Here is a 25,343-nt window from a genome sequence, read left to right on the forward strand (position 1 = left end):
CACCCCTGGTACAGTGTGCCGATACAGAGATTAGCTTCATAGAGCAAAGCTGTTTTTTGAACCAGGCTGTAAACATGTTTATTAATGCTGTAAAGATCGGCTTTTTCCCATTCATGTCTATGTGGTTTCCGGTGTTTCTGCAGCCAGGCTCAAGAGGATTCTCGATGTATTGCAGTTTATAACACTTCCACATGGGCTTCATCGTTTGAGACCGGAGGTTGCCGCTTGGTTTAAACTGACATATAAAAACTCCACCAGAGACTTGAGGTACCAGTCTCTGGTGCTAGCTCTGCTAGTGGTAGACCAAGCGGCAACCTCTGGTCTCAAATTCTGCAACTCATTGAGAATCCGCTTGAGGCTGGTTGCAGAAACACCGGAAACCACTTACACACCCATTCAATAAAGACGATCTTTGCAGCATTAATAAACATGTTTACAGCCTGGTTCAAAAAACGGCTTGGCCCTACGTCGCTAATCTCTCTATCGGCACACACTGGACGGGGGGTGAATTTATTTCTGATGCCACGGTTCAGAAGATATTAAGATTACGAGTTTTTGCCAAAATAAGGACATGACTGACGTGACTCCCGGACTGGAACACATAGCTGTTAGCTAGGAGGCTCAAACTCCGCCCCTTTACGTCACACTCTGCCTGGTTGAGTTCAGCATTTCCAATATGGCTGCCGCCGTCGATTGGCTTCAAAAAAACGCTCAGGAACAGACGGGTGACATCAGGTATACTACGTCCATTGCAGTCTATGTGGTAGACACATTCTGCTAATCAATTAAGCATAGTTTACCTGCAGACTATATGTGACCCCGTGTGTGTTTTCAGGCATGAGGCGAGTTATATTCCCATTTAAATAATTTGGAGATAAGTCACCCTGGCTCTTATCAGCTAACATTACATCATGATGTTGAGATAAGGACTCATATTAAACTGTTATCACTGGAGAACAGACAACAGAGCACACATAATGATGTTTGTCCACTTACGGCCTCCATAGAATCCAAAAAACAAACATGTCACACCTTGTCACCTGAGCTCAGGTGTCACATTAAGGGTCACAACATGCAGAGGAGCTTTAATGGAACCTGTCTGAGTGTGTCAGCACTTTGATTAATGAGAGTTGGCTAATTGATCCCAGCATACGCAGTGTGTTATTGCAGATAATGATCAGCTCTGTTGTTTCCTCATGTTCTGTCTCATCAACACAGCTAGCTTAGCCTCAGTTAGCTGCATTAGCTAGCAGGGTAACGTTATACGCATGTAGCTTTGTGTTGCAGTCTGTTTTAGCTCTGTAAGGTTAGCGTTAGCTTAAATTCTGCATGTTATATTAGCCAGCTAGCAGCATATGAGGGAGCTAACTGAGCTATTAAGCTAGCAGGACAGCTAATTTTCGAGCAGCTCCAGCAGAGAGGTGATTAGGTGCAGATGTTCCCCCCTCACAGACTCTCTGAGGAGGTTAGCTAGCATGATAGCTGACATTCCCCTCTGAATAAACAGAGCTAACGCTAACAGGGGGAGAGCCAGCTAGCTTACACAGTCTCATTACCTGGAAAACGAAGCGACGCCAGGCCCCTCGGAGGACCGGGAGGCTGGTCTGTGACAGTCCCGCTGCTGAGGCAGGAAACCCCGGTCTCGAGTGGACCTCTCCGCCGCTTTCCCTTCACCCCTGTTCAGTCCAGAGAACCCCGACCAGGAGCGGCGGAGTCGGGGGGCCCGTCACGACACTCAGATCCCGGGCCTTTCTTCAGATCCCCCCTTTTTCTTCTTTTGTCCTCACCTCCAAAAATGATGAGAGCAGAACAATCAGGGTGCCTGTAGGTCCCGTAAGCAGTGAGGTCCATACACCCCCGCCCCCTCCCCTCTTGTTCCCTCTCTCTCTCTCTCTTCCTCTCTCTCTTCCTCTCTCTCTCCCTCTCTCTCTCCCTCTTTCACACACCGCTGAGGTGATTCCTCCACCTTTCTCCAGATGAAATGAAACACATCTCTGAATCCTCCTCCGTCACATGAAGATCTCCAGCACCACTAAATCCCATTTGCATGCCTCCATCAGCAGCTCTGCTCGTTTTTCCTCTTAGACTACTGTGTGTTTTTTTTTTCTTGCAACAGAAAGACCGCCTTGAAAATGCATACACACTCATTTTCCTGCACCCCCCCCCCCTCCCTCCCTCATCTCTCTCCATCACATCCCTCCAACTCCCCACCCTCTCTCTCTCTCTCTCTCAAGCTTTTGCCATTTCACTGAATTTCATCCATTCCTACCTTAAAACATCAGATTGTGTTAACAATGCAAATGCAGTTGTTTTGTTTTTTTTGCATGCATGCATGCACAGCTCCTTTGTTCTGACTTCAAGTGGGGAGGATGAAGTGTGATGAGGGCAGCAAGGGTACAAAGGCAACACGGAGCAAAGCAGTGTGAAGGGAATCAGTCAATCAGTCAAGTAGAGGTGCAATTTGGACCAAGAGTTCTGGGGTCTTTTAGCTCCCAATAACTACTTTCCCCTGAACTAAAAGGTTCCTGTGCTCCCATTGTTGTCTGCGTTTCAACCGCGGGCTGAAGTCCAGGGTAGATTGTGCAAATCAGGCCAGTGACATATGGAGAAAAAAATGTATATTCAAGAATATTTTGAAATCTTAATAAAAAAAACTAAACTAGTTTGCATTCCCAGGAACTCCCTCTGTGTTTCAACAGCAGTGCAAACTCCATGAACACTGACACGTTCAAGGCAAGGCAAGGCAAGGCAGCTTTATTTGTATAGCGCATTTCATACACGAGGGCAACTCAATGTGCTTTACATTAAAACATTAAAAGCATTGGAGACATTCAGACAGGCATAAAATAACACATAAAACAGAAAAGAAAAGGAAAATTAGAAATATATTAAAAATTACATTAAAATTTTAATTTAAAGTGGGTTAAAATAATCTAAGATAGGAAGGCAGTGGCAAATAAGAAAGTCTTAGTCTTTGATTTAAAAGAGGTGAGAGTTGGAGCAGACCTGCAGCTTTCAGGGAGTGTGTTCCAGATATGTGGTGCATAATGACTAAACGCTGCTTCACCATGTTTCATTCTGACTCTAGGAACTGAAAGCAGACCAGTACCTGATGACCTCAGAGGTCGAGGTGGTTCATAAAGTAGTAGCAGATCAGCAATGTATTTTGGGCCTAAACCATTCAGTGCTTTATAAACCATCAGCAGGATTTTAAAGTCTATTCTCTGACAGACAGGAAGCCAGTGTAGAGATCTAAGAACTGGAGTAATGTGGTCTACTTTTTTGGTCCTTGTTAGGACTCGAGCAGCAGCATTCTGTATGAGCTGCAGTCGTCTGAAAGTCCCAGGACCTACCCCCCCTAGCAGGGGCTTTTCAGGGGGGAGATTATCTAGTTCAGAATCAGAATCAGAATCAGCTTTATTGGCCAGGTATGCTTGAACACACAAGGAATTTGACTTTAGTAAACTGTGCTCTCCTTGTACAAGGAATAAGAATAAGACACACAAATAAAAATAAGAATAATAACAATAACATCAGCTATAAATACAAAATAACAACAAGTAGGCATGACTAATATGTACAGGCTAAAATAATATGATAAAGTGCAGTGGTGAGTTGCAGAGGTAGTTATCACATTATAAAAATAGTAGTTAAATAATAAAATAAATAGAAATATGTGAATTCTGCTTAGAGAATTGTTGCATTGTATATTTACAGAGAGTATTGATCCAACAGGTATGACACTGTTATGGTTTAGTGTTCATCAGAGTGACAGCCTGGGGGAAGAAGCTGTTCTTATGGCGGGTTGTTTTGGCGCACAGTGATCTGTAGCGCCTGCAGGAGGGGAGGAGTTTGAAGAATTTGTGTCCAGGGTGTGAGGGGTCAGAGGTCATGCTACCTGTTCCGGGGTAAAGTTCCTGAGGTCGAAAAATGCCTTACGAGATAATGTATGGTTAGCAGGTTGTCTTGTCTCACCCTGTCTGGATTCTTCTTCCCATAACAGCCTGCTCACCATACACTATCCCGCTTAATACCCCGCCACTAACTTAAAATGCAAACAAGTTAGGGATGCATGATATTGGATTTGTTGCCGATATCTGATATGCCGATATTTAACAACTCATTTAGCCGATTACTGATACCGATATATTTTTCTGCACGCCTAATTAAAGAGATCATCAATTCTCTTCTGTATTGGAGTTAGCACACAGTATTACTGTGATACTCTTATCACATTTATGATGTGATGTTAATTTCTTGTGCAAAATAAGAATAATACTTCATTCTTAAAACTGCATATTTACTTATGAAAATTCCTTTCAAACTAAATTCATACAAAAAGAAACATCCTACTTCAAACTTGGATGATGCTCTCCCTGAGACAATCATAACAATACACACAACCAGGGCATATTCAGTAAGTAAACCTAACCTCTGTTCACAGGGAACATGTGAAAAGTGCAACTCTACAGCAATTAAAGCCAAATTAAATCAAATGGTTTCCTCTTTGACAGTAAATGTGCCTAAATTAGTCAGCTACATGTCCCTTACAGACAGCTGCTTATATTCAAATTTATCTTAAAGGCAAACCAGCTGCTCCTGGATGTGCCTAAAAGTCGCCTTAAAACCCAGGGGGGACCGAGTCTTTGCAGCAGCGGCCCCCAAGATCTGGATCGGCTTGCCACTCCAATTAAGATCGGCCCCCCACTGTTGAATGTTTTATATCTTTGTTGAAGACCCATCTCTTCTCTTTGGCCTTCTCCTCGTGAAGAGGACAGTAATATCCTGATATGTTGTTGTTTATTGTTGTCTTCATGTACTTTCTACTTTTTATCTTGTAAAGCACTTTGGCCAACACTGGTTGTTTTTAAATGTGCTGTATAAATAAAGTTGACTTGACTTGACTTGGCTTGAAACTTGAGTTTATGCTCATAAAAACACTTTGAAATCAGATTTTGGTCTGCCTGAAGAACCCTCTTCTTCAGCCCTGTTCAGAACACTCTGTTTTCCCTCTGACCACGCCCCCTCAGGAAGTGGGTGTGGCCTCGGCTCTCCAGCACGTTGATCTAATGTTTACATGTTGGCTGAATATACACGGCTGCTCACAGACCCGCGTTACTTCAACCCTCTGAATCTGATCCAGAATCTGATCCTGACGGAGAGGCGCCTGCAGCAGGACCTTTCTGAACCATTGGTCACAGATTTAGTGTTTCTTGTTGTTTTATTTGTCAGTACTGCTTTCTTCCACCTCAAAAACATCGCCCGTCTCCGCCCCTCCCTCTCCTTCACAGCTGCTGAAACTCTCATCCACGCCTTCATCACCTCAAGACTCGATTACTGCAATAGCATCCTCTACGGTACACCCAACACCCTCCTCAACAAATTACAATACATACAAAACTCAGCTGCACGCCTCCTCACTCATACCCGCTCCAGAGACCACATCACCCCAGTCCTCCAGAACCTCCATTGGCTTCCCATCCCCTTCAGAATACAGTACAAGATCCTACTCATCACCTATAAAGCCCTCCATAACCTAGCTCCCTCCTACCTCACCGACCTTCTGCAGCCATATAATCCCTCCCGCAACCTCCGCTCCACCAACGCCAACCTCCTCACCCCTCTCACCAAACCCAAGCACCGAACCTGGGGGGACAGGGCCTTCTCTGTCGCTGCCCCCACCCTCTGGAACTCTCTCCCCCAACACCTCAGATTCTCTCCCTCACTCACCAAATTCAAATCCGGACTCAAAACACACCTATTTACAAAGGCTTTTAAACTATAATTGATTGATTTTTTTTTCTTGTTTTGTTTTATTTTGCTGCCTTGCTTTTATTTGCTTTCTTCACTGTTCTCCTTTTGCTTCCTATTGTATAATTGTATTTTCATGTAAAGCGCTTGGAGAACCTTTTAAAGCGCTTTTATAAATAAAATGTATTATTATTATTATTATTATTAGTATGTCGACGTGTGTCTTGGTACACAGCTACAAACATGTAGCTATGTGGCTATGCTAACTAGCGCTAGCACTTATATAAATAAAAAAAATCCTCCACTAGATCTTCAAATCTGCAGACGTGGGGAGTCAAACCGACCTCTGCCAGAAAGGCAGCAGGACCTTTCTGAAGGATTGGTCACAGATTTAGTGTTTCTTGTTGTTTTATTTGTCAGTACTGCTTTCTTCCACCTCAAAAACATCGCCCGTCTCCGCCCCTCCCTCTCCTTCACAGCTGCTGAAACTCTCATCCACGCCTTCATCACCTCAAGACTCGATTACTGCAATAGCATCCTCTACGGTACACCCAACACCCTCCTCAACAAATTACAATACATACAAAACTCAGCTGCACGCCTCCTCACTCATACCCGCTCCAGAGACCACATCACCCCAGTCCTCCAGAACCTCCATTGGCTTCCCATCCCCTTCAGAATACAGTACAAGATCCTACTCATCACCTATAAAGCCCTCCATAACCTAGCTCCCTCCTACCTCACCGACCTTCTGCAGCCATATAATCCCTCCCGCAACCTCCGCTCCACCAACGCCAACCTCCTCACCCCTCTCACCAAACCCAAGCACCGAACCTGGGGGGACAGGGCCTTCTCTGTCGCTGCCCCCACCCTCTGGAACTCTCTCCCCCAACACCTCAGATTCTCTCCCTCACTCACCAAATTCAAATCCGGACTCAAAACACACCTATTTACAAAGGCTTTTAAACTATAATTGATTGATTTTTTTTCTTGTTTTGTTTTATTTTGCTGCCTTGCTTTTATTTGCTTTCTTCACTGTTCTCCTTTTGCTTCCTATTGTATAATTGTATTTTCATGTAAAGCGCTTGGAGAACCTTTTAAAGCGCTTTTATAAATAAAATGTATTATTATTATTATTATTATTAGTATGTCGACGTGTGTCTTGGTACACAGCTACAAACATGTAGCTATGTGGCTATGCTAACTAGCGCTAGCACTTATATAAATAAAAAAAATCCTCCACTAGATCTTCAAATCTGCAGACGTGGGGAGTCAAACCGACCTCTGCCAGAAAGGCAGCAGGACCTTTCTGAAGGATTGGTCACAGATTTAGTGTTTCTTGTTGTTTTATTTGTCAGTATGTAGATGTGTGTCTTGGTACACAGCTACAGCTACACTACAGCTATGACATGTAGCTATGTGGCTGTGCTAACTAGCGCTAGCACTTTTCCATGGAAACTAAAAATCATCCACTAGATCTTCAAATCTGCAGACGTGGGGAGTCAAAGCGACCTTTGTGTTTATTAAGACAGCCTACAACTAGCATGCCTCCCTCCTAAGCTCCTTGTTAGCACACATGTGTGCAGGGAATGAAAAACGGAGGAGGGGTTGAGTTGTATTTTATACAGTCTATGGGCTGAACAAGCTCCGAGCTCTGACTTCCTGTTACAGACCGGATGGCGTTGTGACGTATGAAAAACACTGAAAACTGAAACGGCTGGTTTCAGCACACATTTACAGAAAGGTGGAGAAATCAGAACAGGGGCAGAATGGATTCTTTTACTTTTGTGTGTCTTTGTAGACAGGGACACAGATTTCAGGTAGAGAACCATTAAAAAGTCCATTATGCATGATATGTCACCTTTAAAGCCAATTTTATTCATGTATTTATTTATTTAACCAGATAAAAGACCCATTGAGATCGAGACCTCTTTCACAAGGATGACCTGGCCAAGAGAGGCAGCAACACACATCATAGTAAACAAAACAGACAAATAACAACAAACATTAAAATATAAAATAAAAGCAATTTGATCAAATAAAGTGCAGAAGTTATTTTACATTGACAGTATTGGCCAATATCGGCTGATACCGATAATGTGCTGATAATATCGTGCATCCCTAAAACACAAACATTGATTAAAATATTATTTTATTGATTTAAATTTATTTATGTTTAGATTGTTAAAGAAATATTCCCAGGGATTCCTCATCAGTGAGTGTTTCCATGGTGATGGATTCTTATCTGCCTGTTAAATGTGTCTGAACTCTTTCCAGTGGATTGTTTTGATGTGAATGCGTGTGGTCAATTTGCCTCTGGTGTTGCTCATGTTAGTGAAAGTTAATAACCGCTGTCAAAGGGTTTGAACCAATCAGAATCAAGCTTCTTACACAACAGGAAAATCAGTAAGAAAGGCGGGTAATGACATATTTTAATATTATATTCATCCACTAAAATTTGCACTCTGGCTTAGGTTAATTTATTTATTTATCTCTTTAAAAGTACTTCCACACCTTTCTTTGTACAGATAGTATTTTTATTTTTATTTAGAATTTTTAAGGTTTATATTTTTATTGTCCTTACTGTCTTGTTAAGCACCAGTGTTCCATTCCCCACGTCAAATTCCTTGTGTGTGCAAGCTCACTTGACAATAAAGATTTCTTGATTCTTCATTCTTGATTGTGTTAACGATGCAAATGCAGTTTTTTTGTCACTAAAACACTCTCCTTTGTTCTGACTTCAACTGAGGATGAAGTCTGATGAGGGCAGCAGGGTACAAAAGGCAACATGGAGCAGAGCAGTGTGAAGGGAATCAGTCAATAACAGATAAAAACACAGATTGAGAGACTGCAGAGCGAGGCGTGAAGCTTTTTAAGATGAATGCATGAACACACATCCTCTATCAGGCGTTTGAATCATTACTGTAATATCTGGTCATTGGGTAATGTTTGACACGACACACTCACAGCATCATCACGGCTAGCACAACAATAGAGGTGCTACAATCAGAATCCCATTCCCATTAAATGCATTGTGTTGTCTCTGCTGGGGCTTATCTGCTCTCACACAGGGGCCACAGAGTGCAGCACAGACCCACTAACGCTCTCCTACCATAATAATGACATGCCCTATAACCCCGACCATGGTGCTGCACTTTTAATGCACTGCAGGAGGAACCACGCACACACACACACACACACACACAAAGACACACACACACACAAAGATGTACAAATGTGTGAATCTCACATAAATCTCTGTGCAGTCAGTGCGGCTGTCAATCACAAGTGTAAAATCTCCCTCAGTTTCTAAACAACAGTTCAATACATTTCATTCCCTTGCAGATACACGTCTATTTCTATCATAGTTGCCATAGCAACTGCATCACAGAGCCTTAACTGTGGATAATTTTCAGGCAACGGATCTACTCTCCCCTTTCTTCTACATGTGCGATTTAATGCAGACTGTCTTCTTATTTCCCCGATACTAATCTTCGACCATGAATCATTTTTTTGCAAAGCGGTCGTGTGTTTGTGTTTGTGTTTGTGTTTGTGTTTGTGTTTGTGTTTGTGTTGCGACTGGAAGGCCAAGTGAAAAAGCTGAGAGGCGAGATAAAGGGCAGCGATACTCCGAGCCAGCCAGGCCCGTCCAATCAACAGGAGCGCCTGCTGGGATGCATACACACTCTCTCCATCACAGGCAAGGTCACAAAATCTTCCAGCGAGGAGGCTCAAAGCACACAGTTATAAAGAAAGACGAGCAGCTTTAATGCTTTCTAAATCTTTCTCTGCACACATGCACACGTGCACACACGCACACGCACACACCTGCAGAACTGTCCTCTGCTTTTCAAACAGGGATGCTTTTTAAAGATGAGCATCATCTGCAAATTCAAGCGTGCTCAGTCTGCTGCTGCTGCTGCTGCTGCAGGTCCTTTAAGGATAACAGTTTAAATATGTGTGCTAGTTTTTTGCATCATTTTTTTTATCAGAATCAGAAATACTTTATTTATCCAAAGGAGGGAAATTTGGGCATTACAGAGATCTTATAAACAGTATTTAATAAAGTTAGATAATACAAGAAGGAATAAAATAAAATAAAGATCAAATAAAATAAAATAAAGATCAAATAAAATAAAATAAAGATCAAATAAAATAAAGTAAAATAAATAAAGATCAAATAAAATAAATAAAGATCAAAGAAAATAAATAAAGATCAAATAAAATAAATATCAAGTAAAATAAATAAAGATCAAATAAAATAAATAAAGATCAAATAAAATAAATAAATATCAAGTCAAATAAATAAATATCAAATAAAATAAATAAATATCAAATAAAATAAATATCAAGTAAAATAAATAAAGATCAAATAAAATAAATAAAGATCAAATAAAATAAAATAAAGATCAAATAAAATAAAGATCAAGTAAAATTAAATAAAGATCAAATAAAGCAAAATATAATAAATTAAATAAATTAAATAAATGGTGCCCATGTTGTTTTTGGTATCATACATCCTTCCACTGCGCTTTTCATTTACCTCCAATATAGAAGAACTATGATTTGATTCGACCGTGTTTCACTGCAGGAAACGTCTGAAGGTTGTGATGCATTGTGCTGCTCATCACTGATCTCTAGCAGCAATTTCTGCTTTGAGGAGATGAACGATAATGAGGGCTGAACAGTGTCAGTGTCATTATACAGAGTGTAAAAACTCCTTTTTTAAAAATCTAAAAACACAAATCTTCAGCAGCTCAGACTCCTGCACAAACTGAAATGCATCACCCCTTCAAAAACCAAAAGTCAGAGGGACATTTTGAATCAGATAGAATAAATTAAATCTGCAGAGTGGTCTCATTCCAGTCTGTCATTTCCTCTCTCCAGCAGGTAAATGTGCAGGCAAAACTCAGCAGGAACTTCCTTCTGTAACCTGAGTGCATGCAGAGAGGAACAGTGCCTAAGTACCTGCACAGCTTGCTCACTGCACACTGTAACAGTCCACTCTTTAGATTTCTATATGACCCTGAGAGGCCAGTTAGGACGCTATTTCTGCTTCTGATGATGGATTTAAACGTCAGTTTAACCAAGACCACCTAAAGAACAATCTATATCGAACTGATGTTATTCCAGTAAGAACACAGCAAATATTTCACTTTATATGTTGCATGTTGTTTATCATTAATTGAAAAACTGCATGCAGAAAAAAGCAGCCATTGCTGTCAGCTGTTGTTGGGTTTAATTGGTAGGAATGAAACATTTTTTTTTGCAAACACTAAAATGCTATCCTGTGCAACATTTACATCCTGCAGCATCGTGTTCACAGAGCAACGATCACTGATACAGCAGCATTGATTTGCAGTTTCCTGGCTGACCACACGGAGTCAGAGTCATACAACAAACATGCAGCTGTGCTCTCATGCTCACAGGCCGGGTACTGCAGCAGGGAAAGATAGTCCAGAGGGGTGGCCCAGGGTGGCATGGACCCTGCACTGAAATCTGATCGGTAACCCCAGAATCCTAAACTGTGATTGGATATTAGCCGTGTCAGAGGCGGGGTTTGTGTTAAAGTTAAGTGTTTGGGATGTGCTGCAAAAGGATGTAAGCAGTTTTCTTTGCATTTCAAAGCTGCACATTTTTCTTTGTTTGTGCTGCAAATTGTAGGAAATACTTTGTGCATCTATTTCAGAAGTGAGGTGTGAGGGAAAGGATCAAAAAGAGGGAGAAAACTTCAGCTGTCTAACTTTTAAAAACACATTTATTTTGGGTACAGAAACGTTGACAGTAAGTGAGGAGCAGGGGACACACATCAACGGCGCCTCTTACTTAATTCTTATAAATTGAAACCCCTCCCTCTCTGTTTCTCTCTGACCTCCTGTCTGTAGGGCCCTGAGGCGGTTCCTGGAATCATTAATCCATTAAACTTTGACTCTTCTGTGTTTCTTTTAATGTTTAACATTATATGTATAGATCAGGGGTTCCCAAAGTGTGGGTTGGGACCATAGACTGTATGAAATATGGACGTAGTATCCGTGACGTCACCCATCTGTTCCTGAAGAGCTGTTTTGAGACCACTTTAGCATTTTTAGACCGGAGGTTGCTGCTTGGTCGGGACCCCTGGGGGGGTCGCAAGACACAAATGGGGGGTCGTGAGATGTCTTCCAGGGTGTTGTTTTTTTTCTCAATAATCTAAAAATAGTTCTCTTAATTACAGTAAATAATATGGACAAAAACAGAAGCTTAACTTGAAATAAAACCTTGAAAATATAAAGTGTAATGAGTTTTCTGCCTTTCTTTGTTTCCAGATGACTCCTAAGTTTAGGGTTAGTGAACAGTTAATGATCTAAAGCATCAGTAGCAGCAGGTTCATTCATAACACACAGGAAACACAGACACATGCTCATATAGGTAGGGTCATTTTCTGCAGACCAGCTAAATGAAGACACATTAAATCACTTAGAGGGACAGTGGAGGTGGCAAGTCTTTGGCATCTATATTTTGGGGGTTGCGGGCTGAAAAGTTTGGGAACCCCTGGTGTAGATGATATGTCCGTGCAAACACCCCAGCATGGGTCAGAGCCAAGCGGCAACCTCCGGTCTCAAACGATGAAGCCCATGTGGAAGTGTTATAAACTGCAGTTCATGGAGAATCCGCTTGAGGCTAGCTGCAGAAACACAGGAAACCACATACACAGGAATGGGAACAAGACGATCTTTGCAGCATTAATAAACATGTTTACAGCCTGGTTCAAAAAACAGCTTGGCTCTAAGTAGCTAATCTCTCTATCGGCACACACTGTACAGGGGTTGAACTTATTTCTAACGTGACGGTTCAGAAGATATTAAGATCACGAGTTTTTGCCCAAATAAGGACATGACTGACTTGACTCCCGGGCGGGAACACATAGCTGTTGGCTAAGAGGCTCAAACTCCGCCCCTTTATGTCACACTCTGCCTGGTTGAGTTCAGCATTTCCAATATGGCTGCCGCCGTCGATTGGCTTCAAAACAGCGCTCAGGAACAGATGGGTGACATCACGGATACTACATCCATATTTATACAGTCTATGGTCAAAACCAAGCGACAAAATCAAATGTTGGAAAAGCCAAGTGCAAAAAAACGCAGTTCCTCAAGTGTCCACTAGAGGCTGTCTGAGAAGATGACCGACTTGACTCCTAAATGGGAACACTGTTGTCTATGGTCAGAGCCTCAGTTTGGCCCAAGGGGCAACCTCCGACCACAAGAATTGAAGCCAATGTGGAAGTGTTGAAAACTGCAGTTCATCAAGGATCCACTAGAGGCTGGCTCTGGAAGTACCAGAAACTACATACACACCAATTCAAAGATCTTTGCAGCATTAATAAACATGTTTACAGCCTGGTTCAAAAAAAGCTTGGCTCTACGTAGCTAATCTCTCTATCGGCACACACTGTACGGGGGGTTGAACTTATTTCTAACGTGATGGTTCAGAAGATATTAAGATTACGAGTTTTTGCCCAAATAAGGACATGACTGACTTGACTCCCGGGCGGGAACACATAGCTGTTAGCTAGGAGGCTCAAACTCCGCCCCTTTACGTCACACTCCACCTGGTTGAGTTCAGCATTTCCAATATGGCTGCCGCTGTCGATTGGCTTCAAAACAGCGCTCAGGAACAGATGGGTGACGTCACGGATACTACGTCCATATTTATACAGTCTATGGTCAAAACCAAGTGACAAAATCCAATGTTGGAAAAGCCAAGTGCAAAAAAACGCAGTTCCTCAAGTGTCCACTAGAGGCTGTCTGAGAAGATGACCGACTTGACTCCTAGACGGGAACACATAGCTGTTGGCTAGGAGGCTCAAACTCCGCCCCTTTACGTCACACTCCACCTGGTTGAGTTCAGCATTTCCAATATGGCTGCTGCTGTCGATTGGCTTCAAAACAGCACTCAGGAACAGATGGGTGACATCACGGATACTACGTCCATATTTATACAGTCTATGGTCAGAGCCTCAGTTAGGCCCAAGGGGCAACCTCCGACGACAAGAATTGAAGTCAATGTGGAAGTGTTGAAAACTGCAGTTCATCGAGTGTCCACTTGAGGCTGGCTCTGGAAGTACCAGAAACTACATACACACCAATTCAACGATCTTTACAGCAGAAATAAACACGTTTACAGCCTGGTTCAAAAGACGAGTGCAGTCTGGATAGCTCATTTCTTGCAATTTCAAAGATATTGAGATTACGAGTCTTCCAATGGGAGGCACAGCTGACTTGATTGACAGGCGGGAACACTGTAGGTGTTGGCGAGGAGGCTCAAACACGTCTCATGGTATTGAAATTGAAATGGTCGCATCTTATAAATACTTAGGAATTCTTCTTAATGAGAATCTGTCTTTTAAACTACACATTGATAAACTTGTTACAAAGTTGAAGCTGAAATTGGGCTTAGAAATAAATCATGTTTTTCACTGAAAGTCAGAAAACATCTAATCACCACAACTTTTTTTTACCCTTGTTGGGTTATGGAGACCTGCTTTTTATGAATGCTCCTGCTCAGTTTTTAAAGATATTAGATCCTGTGTAGCACTGTGTGTTGCGTTTCATTACTGGTTGCAGCTATCATGTACATCACTGTTCCTTATACGCTCCCGGACACTGTCTGTCTTTGTCCCGTCGTAGACTCTCTCACTGGCTGATCTTTATTTATAAATGTATTCTTGGACTTCTCCCTACTTGTGTGTACACGTGTGTAGAAACTGCAGCCGATATGGCCTGCGCTCTCAGGACATCATACAGTTGCAGGTCCCGAGAGTCAGAACTGAACTGGGCAAAAAGGCTTTTCAATTTTCAGCCCTGTTTACCTGGAATGATGTGCAGAAGGACTTGAAACTGACACATCTTGTAACTCTGGGGGAATTCAAGTCACTCATAAAAGACAGAGAAACAAGCTCCATTGGATCCTGTGATTGCACTGTGTAATCATGTAACCATGTGCAACTGTGACCGTATTCTATTTGTGTTGTTTTGTGTGCTTGTGTGTTGTTGTGCTGCCGTCTTGGCCAGGTCACTCTTGAAAAAGAGGTTTTAAATCTCAATGAGTCTCCTACCTGGTTAAATAAAGAAAGAAAGAAAGAAAGCCCGCCTCCTTTACGTCACACTCACTCGACAGCAGTTATATAGAGTTCAACATTTCCAATATGGCTGCTGCCGACGATTGGCCTCAAAACAGCGCTTCAGAAACAGATGGGTGATGTCACCGAGACAACGTCCATTATCTATACAGTCTATGGTTGGGGCCACCCCAGTCAGAAAAGTCCAGACACGCCCCTGAGGGCTCATAGTATCACAGTGTCTGATACCCGGGTCCATCAGCCTCTTTGAAGTGCTCGCTCCTAAAGTTCTGCTTTGGTACAATTTCCCTCCCTTTGATCCTTTTGTCATCTGCAGGATCCGACAATATCACAATTAGTGTCTGGCGGCCGTTGAAGCATTATTGGAGCAGAAAAGACGCAGCTTTGATAATAATACAAACACAATACTGAGGACACGGAGGGATGAGATGTTGAACTCTGATTGTACGAGGTGTGGCGTCTCTTTCTCAGAGAAACTCCCAGATCAAAGAGCATGATGCAGCCCGGCTGAAACACACTCGCAACCCCTACCGACTTTAAACATGTGACCTCAAACTAAGTCTGATGGTGAGAGAGATTCTCTGACTATTGCACCTCATCTGTGCAGCACATAGACCTGATACAAGCACTGGGGGTGCAAATCACACGCTTCATCTCCATACAATTCTTTATTGATTCTTTGGACAATGATGCAATTATTGCAGATAGCTCATACAATCTGTTTCATGCATCCCCTCTTTGTGTGCAGTTTGCCTCCCCGTGCATACGTGGGTTCCCAGGTTCTCCAGCGTGCTCCGACAGTCCAAAGACATGCTCGTTAGGCTAACTGGTCCCCCATAAGTCATTGTTTGTCTCTGTAAATCAGCTCTGTGATAAACAGCCGACCTGTCCAGGGTCCACTCTGCCTCTCGCCCAATGACAGCAGGGTCAGGCTGCAGCCCCCTGTGACCCTTAATGGGATAAGCCGTAGGATGGATGGATAGATAGGAAAGTGGAGGAGAGACAGGAGAGTAAAGAGCATAATTTATTGTGTCTTTTATGTGCCTTGTAGTCTTTGTCATGGTTAATGGTTAAATCTTATTTATTCTAATTCAGAAATCATCCTGTAAGTGCATTTTTGGGTGTTTTTATGCCGTTATTAAGAAGACATGTCAGTGGATAGAGTAGGAAACCAGGAAACAGAGTGGGGTATGACATGTGGTCAGAGGCTGCAGGATGGAGTTGTGCAAGATGGAACCAGGAGGCCAAACCGGCACCCTTAATCGAGTCATATTAACCTCCATGTGCTCTGTATCTCTGGTGCCTGTTTCGTTTCAGGCCTCCATAAAAATGTCTTGCATTCGTACAAACAACAGGCCAAGACCCTGCCTCTAAAACACGACAGTTTAGATCCACAGCAGTTACAAGGTGTGTCCAGCAGGGGGCGACCTCTCCTCACGTCCCTCGCTTCTCTCACATCCCTCCCTTCCTCCCTCCCTCCCTCCCTCTCCCTCTTTCTCTCACACTGAGGCCGGCTGCCACACTCTCCCCGTCTCTAAGCAACCGCGGTACCCTGCCTCCAATCACTACGGATACCGGGAGGGATGGAGGGAGGGAGGGGGAAGGAGAGGAAGAGGAGGAGGAGGGGGAGGAGAAGAGGATGGCTGAGTATCGGCATCTCCAACAGTTAAACTGAACGTGTGTGAAGAAATGAAGATTTAAAGGAATGAGAGGAGGAGAAGAAAACTACTTCTACAATGTTTGTTTGTTGAATGGAGGTCTATGAGAGAGGATAAGAGATACTGATGTTTTTTCAGCTCTGGCCTTCTTCATGGAATGTTCCAATTGTTCTCAGAATTGTGACATCATCAAAGACAGAATTCTGACATCATCAAAGACAGAATTCTGGATTCTGTCTTTGATGTCAGAATTCTAGAACACCTGCTGTTGCTCTCCATACAGACTGTTCTTCCTGCTGACACCTGATTGGTGGATACTACTCAGACTACAGACAGAGACCAGAACCCTTTCTCAGACTAACACCCAGACCCTGAGATCCAGATTCAACATGTCTCTGAATCAGAATCTGTAATTACAGGTTAGTTGTAGCTGAAAGTAAAAAGCTTTGTCAGGTCTGTCCTCAAGAGGAGAAGAAAACTACGTCGACAATGTTTGTTTGTTGAATGGAGGTGGGATCCATCGTTTCTGATGCTGCGTTCAGGGAAGTCAGGAAATCTAAACGCTGATTGTCTTTAGTGACACAACTCCTCTTTTCCACCAACGTGAACCGGGTTGTATTTTCCGGGCTGGTTTGGAGCTGGTTGAACTCACTGAAGGGGGGGGGGGGGGGACTTTTTTCTAATGCGATGGTTCAGAAGATATTAAGATTACAAGTTTTTGCCATGACATGACTGACTTGACTCCCGGTCAGGAACACATATCTGTTGGCTAGGAGGCTCAAACTCCGCCCCTTTACGTCACACTCTGCCTGGTTGAATTCAGCATTTCCAATATGGCTGCCACCGCCGATTGGCTTCAAAACAGCTCTCAGGAACAGACGGGTGACATCACGGATACTACGCCCATTATTTATTCAGTGTATGTTCCAGACCAGCAAAGAGTTGGAGCAGCTCTGGAACCGGTTTTCCTAGAAGGGAGCCGGTTCACTCACAGTTGAAACATGAAAAACCGGTTCTCAATTGAGCACCGGCTCCAAACCGGCCCTGAAGCTGCCTCGGTTGAAAGGGGGTAAATATTTGATGTAGAACAGATTGTTAGCTGCTCTAGAGACAGAAATCCTCCTCAGATTAACAACCATGGGAGCCGGGGTGTCATTACCCTGGATTGTGTTCCTCCTGCTTTTGCTCTCCGTACAGCCTGCTGACACCTGATTGGTCAAAACTACTCAGACTACACACACATACAAAAATGAAATCCTGAAAACTTCCCTTACTTAAACCCAGACCTCTGCTAACAGGTTTCACATTTCCCTGCTGAATCATATCGAGTCTCAGAGATTACATAAAGAGAAGTAAGTCGCCTCTCACAGTTCACGATCCTTCCTCCCCACTCAGCAACTATCCGTGCCCTCTCCTCTTCCTCTCTTTCCACTCTCACCCACCTTCTCCTGGAGACCATTAAATTTGATAGTGCCATCATCATCCTCCTTCTGTCCTTGTGACTCGTGGCGAACCTCTGTGCTTTATTACTCCTCTCTTCCTCAGGAGGGGGGGTCACCTCTCCGGTGATCTATGTTTCTGTCACACACATGGGACGTGCATGAACGGCTGCACACACACAGCGGTGAAGAGCAGGGTCCCGGGGCCTCTTTGATAGAAGGCTGAGCCAACCCTAAGCCCCTGACCCCTCCATAAAATATTAATGGAAGAAAAACTTTAATCAACCCTTTACAGAGACATCGACCCGGATTAGATCTTATATAGATGCACTCTATATAACCAAAGTGCCAATGACTTACTTATACACACAATAACAACGCACATAAATGCACCCTGTTAGCAGCACTGGTGGCCTAGCAGTCTAAGCCCCACATACAGAGGCTATAGTCCTCGTCGCAGAGGTCGCAGAGGTTGCCGGTTCGACTCCCGACCTGGCGACCATTTCCTGCATGTCTTCCCCCGCTCTCTAATTTAACCAGAACCAGAAAATTCAACCACATCTCTCCGGAGTTCAGGGGCCACATACAGCCCAAGTTGATCTGAAGTGGGCCGGACCAGTAAAATCACAACATAATAACCTATAAATAACAACAACTCAAAATGTTCCCTTTGTTTTAGTGCAAAAAGGTACAAGTACATTCTGAAAATGTTCACATTTAATGAACCATCTTTCTACAAAAACAGCTGTTGAATTATGAAAACAGAAAGTAATCTATTTTCTCACTTTGAGAAAAAAAGTCCAGGTAAAAACAGTGCTGTTCAGGTGCGCTCCCTCAGCGCTAGGATTTTATGCGACCCCCAGAGGACAAATTTGAAATAGTAGTTACTTTTATTGAAAAATTGCAGTTAATGTCTTCCCATTGCAAAGTCGTTCCGCGGGCCGGATTGGAACCTCTGGCGGGCCGGTTTTGGCCCGCGGGCCGCATGTTTGACACCCCTGTGTTAAAGTATACGTTTCTGGGATTTGGCAAAGATCTATGATGATGTTCAACAATCATTCCCAAACTTAGAACAGTCCTCACTCATACTACTATGCATGTACTCATATCCATTAAGGGTCAAGAACTCAAAACCAGCAACTTAGTTGAACCAACAATTAATTATAAGTGTATCCATTTTATTGAGTTAATATCCATGTCCAAATAACAACTTCATCAACACCACCATGTAAGTCTTCACACACTTGAAAAACCACAATGGCTGTGCTTCACGAAGCGGCAAGTAATGAGGAAAGACAGCGCCAAACCGCAGTACCGGTACAGGGACGACCAGCAATGATCCAACAAGGGACAGGGGAACCAGAGGGACTAAATACACAGAGTCATCAACACAGGTGAGAACCATAGACTGTATAAAATATGGACGTGGTATCTGTGAGGTCACTCATCTGTTTCTGAAGTGCTGTTTGAGGCCAATGGTCGGCGGCAGCCATATTGCTTCTGTGCAGATTTTGTCCTTTTTCACATACTACATACTGGATTTTGGCCAAATCAGTACGTACTGCTAGTTTATTAAGAGGTTTAGAAAACAGCCTAAGACAACACAACAAGAGACATGGATGACTAAACACTCAAGGGACACAAAGGATAACTAATACAGAACAAACACAGGGAGGAACCAAGGCATGAAACATAAGGAACAAACTAAAGCAACCAAATCTATGAATTCAAAATATTAAAAAAAGATGTTCATGTCTATAAATCTTTCTAGATGGGTTTATTAAGGTCAATCTTTATGTGTGCATGTTAAACCAGGTATGTGTATGTCTGTGTTTGTGTCATGTGAATGGTAGGTCTACCTGTGTGTACCTGTATATGTAAATGAGGATGATTGTGAGTGACATCACATAGCTGATGTGTGCATGTTCCACCCTGTGTGAGTCTGCTTAGCGACCCTTAAGGTGAAACTGTGTTTGTGTATTTGAAGAGTTAATTTGCAAAAACAGATAACTCACTTTTTAATTATTATTTTTTTAAATGTTTCAAAAAACATATTTTTTCTATTAGTAGCATTAGGTATTATCAATCAACTGAAGATGGGTGGTTTTGTCTTAGTCAAAATGACATTATTAATAATCAGAGGTATCTTAAAAATGTAACTTTATTAACTATCTATATTAAAAATAAATGTTTTTTGAATATTTATAAAAAATAAAAGTTTAATATATAGATATATTAAAAAATGTAACTAATAAACTAAAACAAATTAAAAGAAAACAATTGCATAAACTGAAATTGTATTTTATAATTTCAGTTATGCTCAAAAATGTTGTTTCTGCTATTTAATAACTCTTATGTAATCAGTTACCACAAACATTTTGAGTCATTTCAACTTGTTGGGGTTCAGAGTGCAGCGTCTGGCTCTGCATGTGTGCAGCTCTGAGGGATTTAAGGTGTCACCTCATCCCTTCTTTCTCAGTGCATGTAAAAATAAAACTGCAAAGGAGTGACGAGGTCAGAGTCCAGATGCAGAACACAAGCTGCTGCAAGAACTGAAGCTGACTTTTGTTACAGTACGGCGCACAAACTGTACATTTTGATAGGTTACAAAATGAAAGTTGGACTCTTATGTAATATGATAAAATTAAACAGAGCGGTTAAAGTCATCCTACAGCAACGTCTACGTCAGAGTACAGCCTGTGCTTCAGCATCACACAAACACATCCTCCTTTGAAGAGATGAACTCCAGGAGAAGAGATGCATTCAAGCACGGCTGCAAAACTTTAACTCTGAGCCACACCAGAGATGAAGGAGGGAGAGGAGGAGGAGGAAGAGGAGGAGAGGGAGGGAAGAACATGTGTATGTCTGCGTGTGTATGCGCAAAAAGAGAAAAACGCCGGCTGCTGTTTCCGAGGCAACCATCTCTCTCTCTCCCCTCTCCTCTTTAACCCTTTCTGCTCAGCACTTCCTTTTCACCTTCTGTCTCTCTTTTACATCGCGGCCATCTCTCACTTTTTGATGTCCTCTCGCTCCATCTGTCTCCTCTCCTCTCATCCCTCTACGACCAGCTCTCTCTCTCTCTCTCTCTCTCTCTCTCTCTCTCTCTCTCTCTCTCTCTCACTGTACCAAATCTTGATTCGTGATGCATCCAGTCTCACCTTCATCCTGATTATTCATCCTCATGTCAGAACACCTGTCGTTCTATCTGTGCACGGGCGCTTTGTTAACTCTGAGTCACTCTCTGCTACGGAGCGCTCACAGTGTGTGCTGAACTGTGCTGAGTATGAGGAAGTCATTGTGATACTGCAGGTGTTAGTGATGCCTTTAAAACCTGTCACATTCTGCAGCAACGTGGAGGCTGGCGGGCGGGACGGTGAGGGCTTGAAATGTTCGGCAAAAAAACGCCCCAAAACTGCAGTTCCTCAAGTGGCCACTGGAGGCCAGGTCAAGAAAGGTGTTCATTCCCATATAGCCTCATATTACGGGTACATATTGGGCTTTTTTAGGCCTTTATATGGATGACAGGATGGATAGAGTAGGAAAGCAGAGAGAGGGTGGAGAAGGGCTGCAGGATGGAGCTGAACCCAGGCCGCCTGCCTTAATGACAATGGCCTCTGTACATGGGGCGCATAAGGTGCATTTAGCCCAGAACTAAAAGGTTCCTGTGCCCCCATTGTTGTCTGAGTTTCGACCGCGGGCTGAAGTCCTGGGTAGATTGTTCAAATCAGACCAGTGATGTATGGAGGGGAAAAAAAGTAAATGCACTACACCACCAGACCAGTAGAGGGCAGTGTCCGATGTGCATATATGTGTCCTGTGTGTTTATATGTGTCCGATGTGCGTATATGTGTCCTGTGTGTTCATATGTGTCCTGTGTGTTCATATGTGTCCTGTGTGTTTATATGTGTCCTGTGTGTTTATATGTGTCAGATGTGCGTATATGTGTCCTGTGTGTTTATATGTGTCCTGTGTGTTTATATGTGTCCAGTGTGTTTATATGTGTTCAGTGTGTTTATATGTGTTCAGTGTGTTTATATGTGTTCAGTGTGTTTATATGTGTTCAGTGTGTTTATATGTGTCCGATGTGCATATATGTGTCCTGTGTGTTTATATGTGCCCTGTGTGTTTATATGTGTCCGATGTGCATATATGTGTCTGGTGTGTTAATATGTGTCTGGTGTGTTTATATGTGTCCTGTGTGTTTATATGTGTCCTGTGTGTTTATATGTGCCCTGTGTGTTTATATGTGTCCTGTGTGTTTATATGTGTCCTGTGTATTCATATGTGTCCTGTGTGTTTATATGTGTCCTGTGTGTTTATATGTGTCCTGTGTATTCATATGTGTCCTGTGTATTCATATGTGTCCTGTGTATTCATATGTGTCCGGTGTGTATATACGTGTCCTGGGTGTTTATATGTGTCCGATGTGCATATTTGTGTCTGGTGTGTTAATATGTGTCTGGTGTGTTTATATGTGTCCTGTGTGTTTATATGTGTCCGATGTGCATATATGTGTCCTGTGTGTTCATATGTGTCCAGTGTGTTTATATGTGTCCAGTGTGTTTATATGTGTCCAGTGTGTTTATATGTGTTTATATGTGTCCAGTGTGTTTATATGTGTCCAGTGTGTTTATATGTGTCCAGTGTGTTTATATGTGTCCAGTGTGTTTATATGTGTGTTTATATGTGTCCAGTGTGTTTACATGTGTCCAGTGTGTTTATATGTGTCCAGTGTGTTTATATGTGTGTTTATATGTGTCCAGTGTGTTTATATGTGTCCAGTGTGTTTATATGTGTGTTTATATGTGTCCTGTGTGTTTATATGTGTGTTTATATGTGTCCAGTGTGTTTATATGTGTGTTTATATGTGTCCAGTGTGTTTATATGTGTCCAGTGTGTTTATATGTGTGTTTATATGTGTCCAGTGTGTTTATATGTGTCCAGTGTGTTTATATGTGTCCTGTGTGTTTGTTCGGTGTGTTTATATGTGTCCTGTTTGTTTATATGTGTCCTGTGTGTTTGTTCGGTGTGTATATATGTAGGATGAGGTGCATCATTGTTGTCAGGCTGGGTGGATGTTTATTATTTATTGTGTCTATACATGTATTCCTGTACAGACGGTGGCAACAAATCTCCTTATTAAAGGACAAATAAAGATCTATCTATCTATCTATCTATCTATCTATCTATCTATCTATCTATCTATCTATCCAGGCCATTCACACAAAGACTCACTGCTTCCTTTCATTTATTTTTAATGTCTGAAAGGTCTGGGGGGGTAGGTGTCAGTCCATAGTAAAGACTTTCAAGGAGCCATATATTTGAGAGTTAAAATAAAGCAGGATGAAATATTCTGCTGCAAAACATGATTTCCACAGGTTCAGAAAAAATGAGTGAAGAAATAAGAGATACCACTTTGTCCACAGGGGGCGCCAGAATCAAGACAAGGTAGAAGTTCCTCACAGGAGCTTTAATGTTTCTCTGGTTTTGTAAATATATTGTTAATTTACTTATTTAGTTCTTAAGATATGCTAATTTACATTTCTAATTGCTTATATTTTTTAGAATTACTCTTTCACACGCTCTTGTTTACTCTATACTGTTTTGCACTGTCTACTTTGCTGCTGTAATACTTTACATTTCCTTGTTGTGGGACTAATAAAGGAATATCTTATCTTCTCCCTCCAGAAACCAGAGGCAGACCTCCCAGAGACTGAGTCCATGTTTTAAACAGTGTGTGTGGTGTCGTGTATTCCTCACACTCCTCCTTTAATGTATGCATTCCACTAATCGCAGCCCAACCCTCGTCCTGATTTTTACGACCTTCATCCAAAATCAAATCAAACTAAAATTCACAGATAAATTAAAGTTCGCCCCGTGTAATAATTTGATACGTTGGTCTAACGCCAGATCACAACGGAACATTTAGAGGTCAGGAGAGAAACCGTGCCAGCACTCTTACTCAGCTCTTGCCAAAACCCAGATTCACCTCCTCGGTCTCTCCGTCCCGGATCTCAACTGTATTTTTGAAAATGCCTCCGGTGCGCCGTATTCACAGGCTGCCATTTTTTCTCTGACATCAACCTTGAGTGGAAAGCTGCAAATGCTGTTATAATGCAGTGCTGCAGGTTGTAAGTCATAGAGAGTGAGGAACCCTGACTAATCATTGTCGTTCCATCACTGCAGGATTTATCAGCGGCGGAAAATACAGAGGAGAGTGAAAACCTCTGAGGACACGGGAGACATATTTCTATCAACACAGCATGGAGATGACTTAGAATCACAGATACACAGCTAGCATTTAACTATGATGGCTAGCATTTTCTTTCCTTGTGCACATTTAGCTGTAGGCCTGAAATGTTGCTCATGTTGTGTCTATACTGTCATGCAAACACTCACCTCTAGCCATGGCTGTAGGTCCAGTTACTGGTGAATGCCATGATGCTCTGCAGCTCTACTACCTGGATGTAAAGGAGCATGAATTTCAGGGAGGTGGGGGTCATGCACTATAGGCCCCTGTGGTGCAGCCTAAGCTTTTGTCCTTAATGCCATTTTCCCCTCTTACATTACTTTGACTTCTATACATGAAGTAGTTTTGAAACCAGAACTTTTACACTTTGACTTGAGTTAAAAAACTTGAGTTGATACTTCAACTTCTACAGAAGTCTTTTTAAACCCTAGTATCTATACTTCTACCTGAGTAATGAATGGGAATCCTTTGGACACCTCTGCCTATCACAGTCCCACGCTGGAATCCACTGAGCTCCTGAGGGCGACCCATGCTTTCACTGATGTTTGTAGAAACAGTCTGCATGCCTTTGTGCTTCATTTTACCCACCTGTGGCCATGGAAGTGATTGGAACACCTGATTTCAATTATCTGAATGGGTGAGTGAATACTTTTGGCAATAGAGACTGATACCTTAACTGCTCAAGGCTTTCTCTTCTAAGTCTCTGGAGACAAAATTGAGATTCTCACTTCAGCCTCTTTCAAGTTTGAAAGTGTTCTCATTTGTTTCTCCTAAAATTGACTAGGAGAAACAGTTGAGAGCATGACATGAGTCTTAAATGAGAGATCTCATTAATGGCTGACTTTCTTCTCTTTTTTTAAGTTATATTTTTGGCCTTTTTGCCTTTATTTGACAGGACAGCTGAAGAGAGACAGGAAATGTGGGGAGCAGAGAGCAGGGGAAGACATGCAGGAAGTGGTCGACCAGCTGGGAATCGAACCAGCAACCCCTGTCACAAGGATTGTAGCCTCTGTATGTGGGGCGCTTAGACCGCTAGGCCACCAGCGCCCAAAAGAATCCACACCTTTAATTGTAATAATCTGTCTAAATCTGGTCAGCCCTTTAGAGACCCATATCTTAAATAAATG

The 25,343-nt window shown here is 42.5% G+C and overlaps 1 protein-coding gene across 1 annotated transcript in view; it reads right to left on the reverse strand.

Moving 5' to 3' along the window:
• The window catches only part of tcf20 (transcription factor 20), a 41,305-nt gene extending 16,497 nt beyond the window's left edge, over nucleotides 1-24,808 (reverse strand). The window contains 2 exon segments of the mRNA XM_034711422.1: nucleotides 24,366-24,427; nucleotides 24,663-24,808. The gene's annotated coding sequence lies outside the window, so the exon portion shown is untranslated.
• Between the last annotated feature and the right edge of the window lie 535 nt (nucleotides 24,809-25,343).

This window comes from Notolabrus celidotus, chromosome 20 (assembly GCF_009762535.1).
Source record: "Notolabrus celidotus isolate fNotCel1 chromosome 20, fNotCel1.pri, whole genome shotgun sequence".
Taxonomy (NCBI): domain Eukaryota; kingdom Metazoa; phylum Chordata; class Actinopteri; order Labriformes; family Labridae; genus Notolabrus; species Notolabrus celidotus.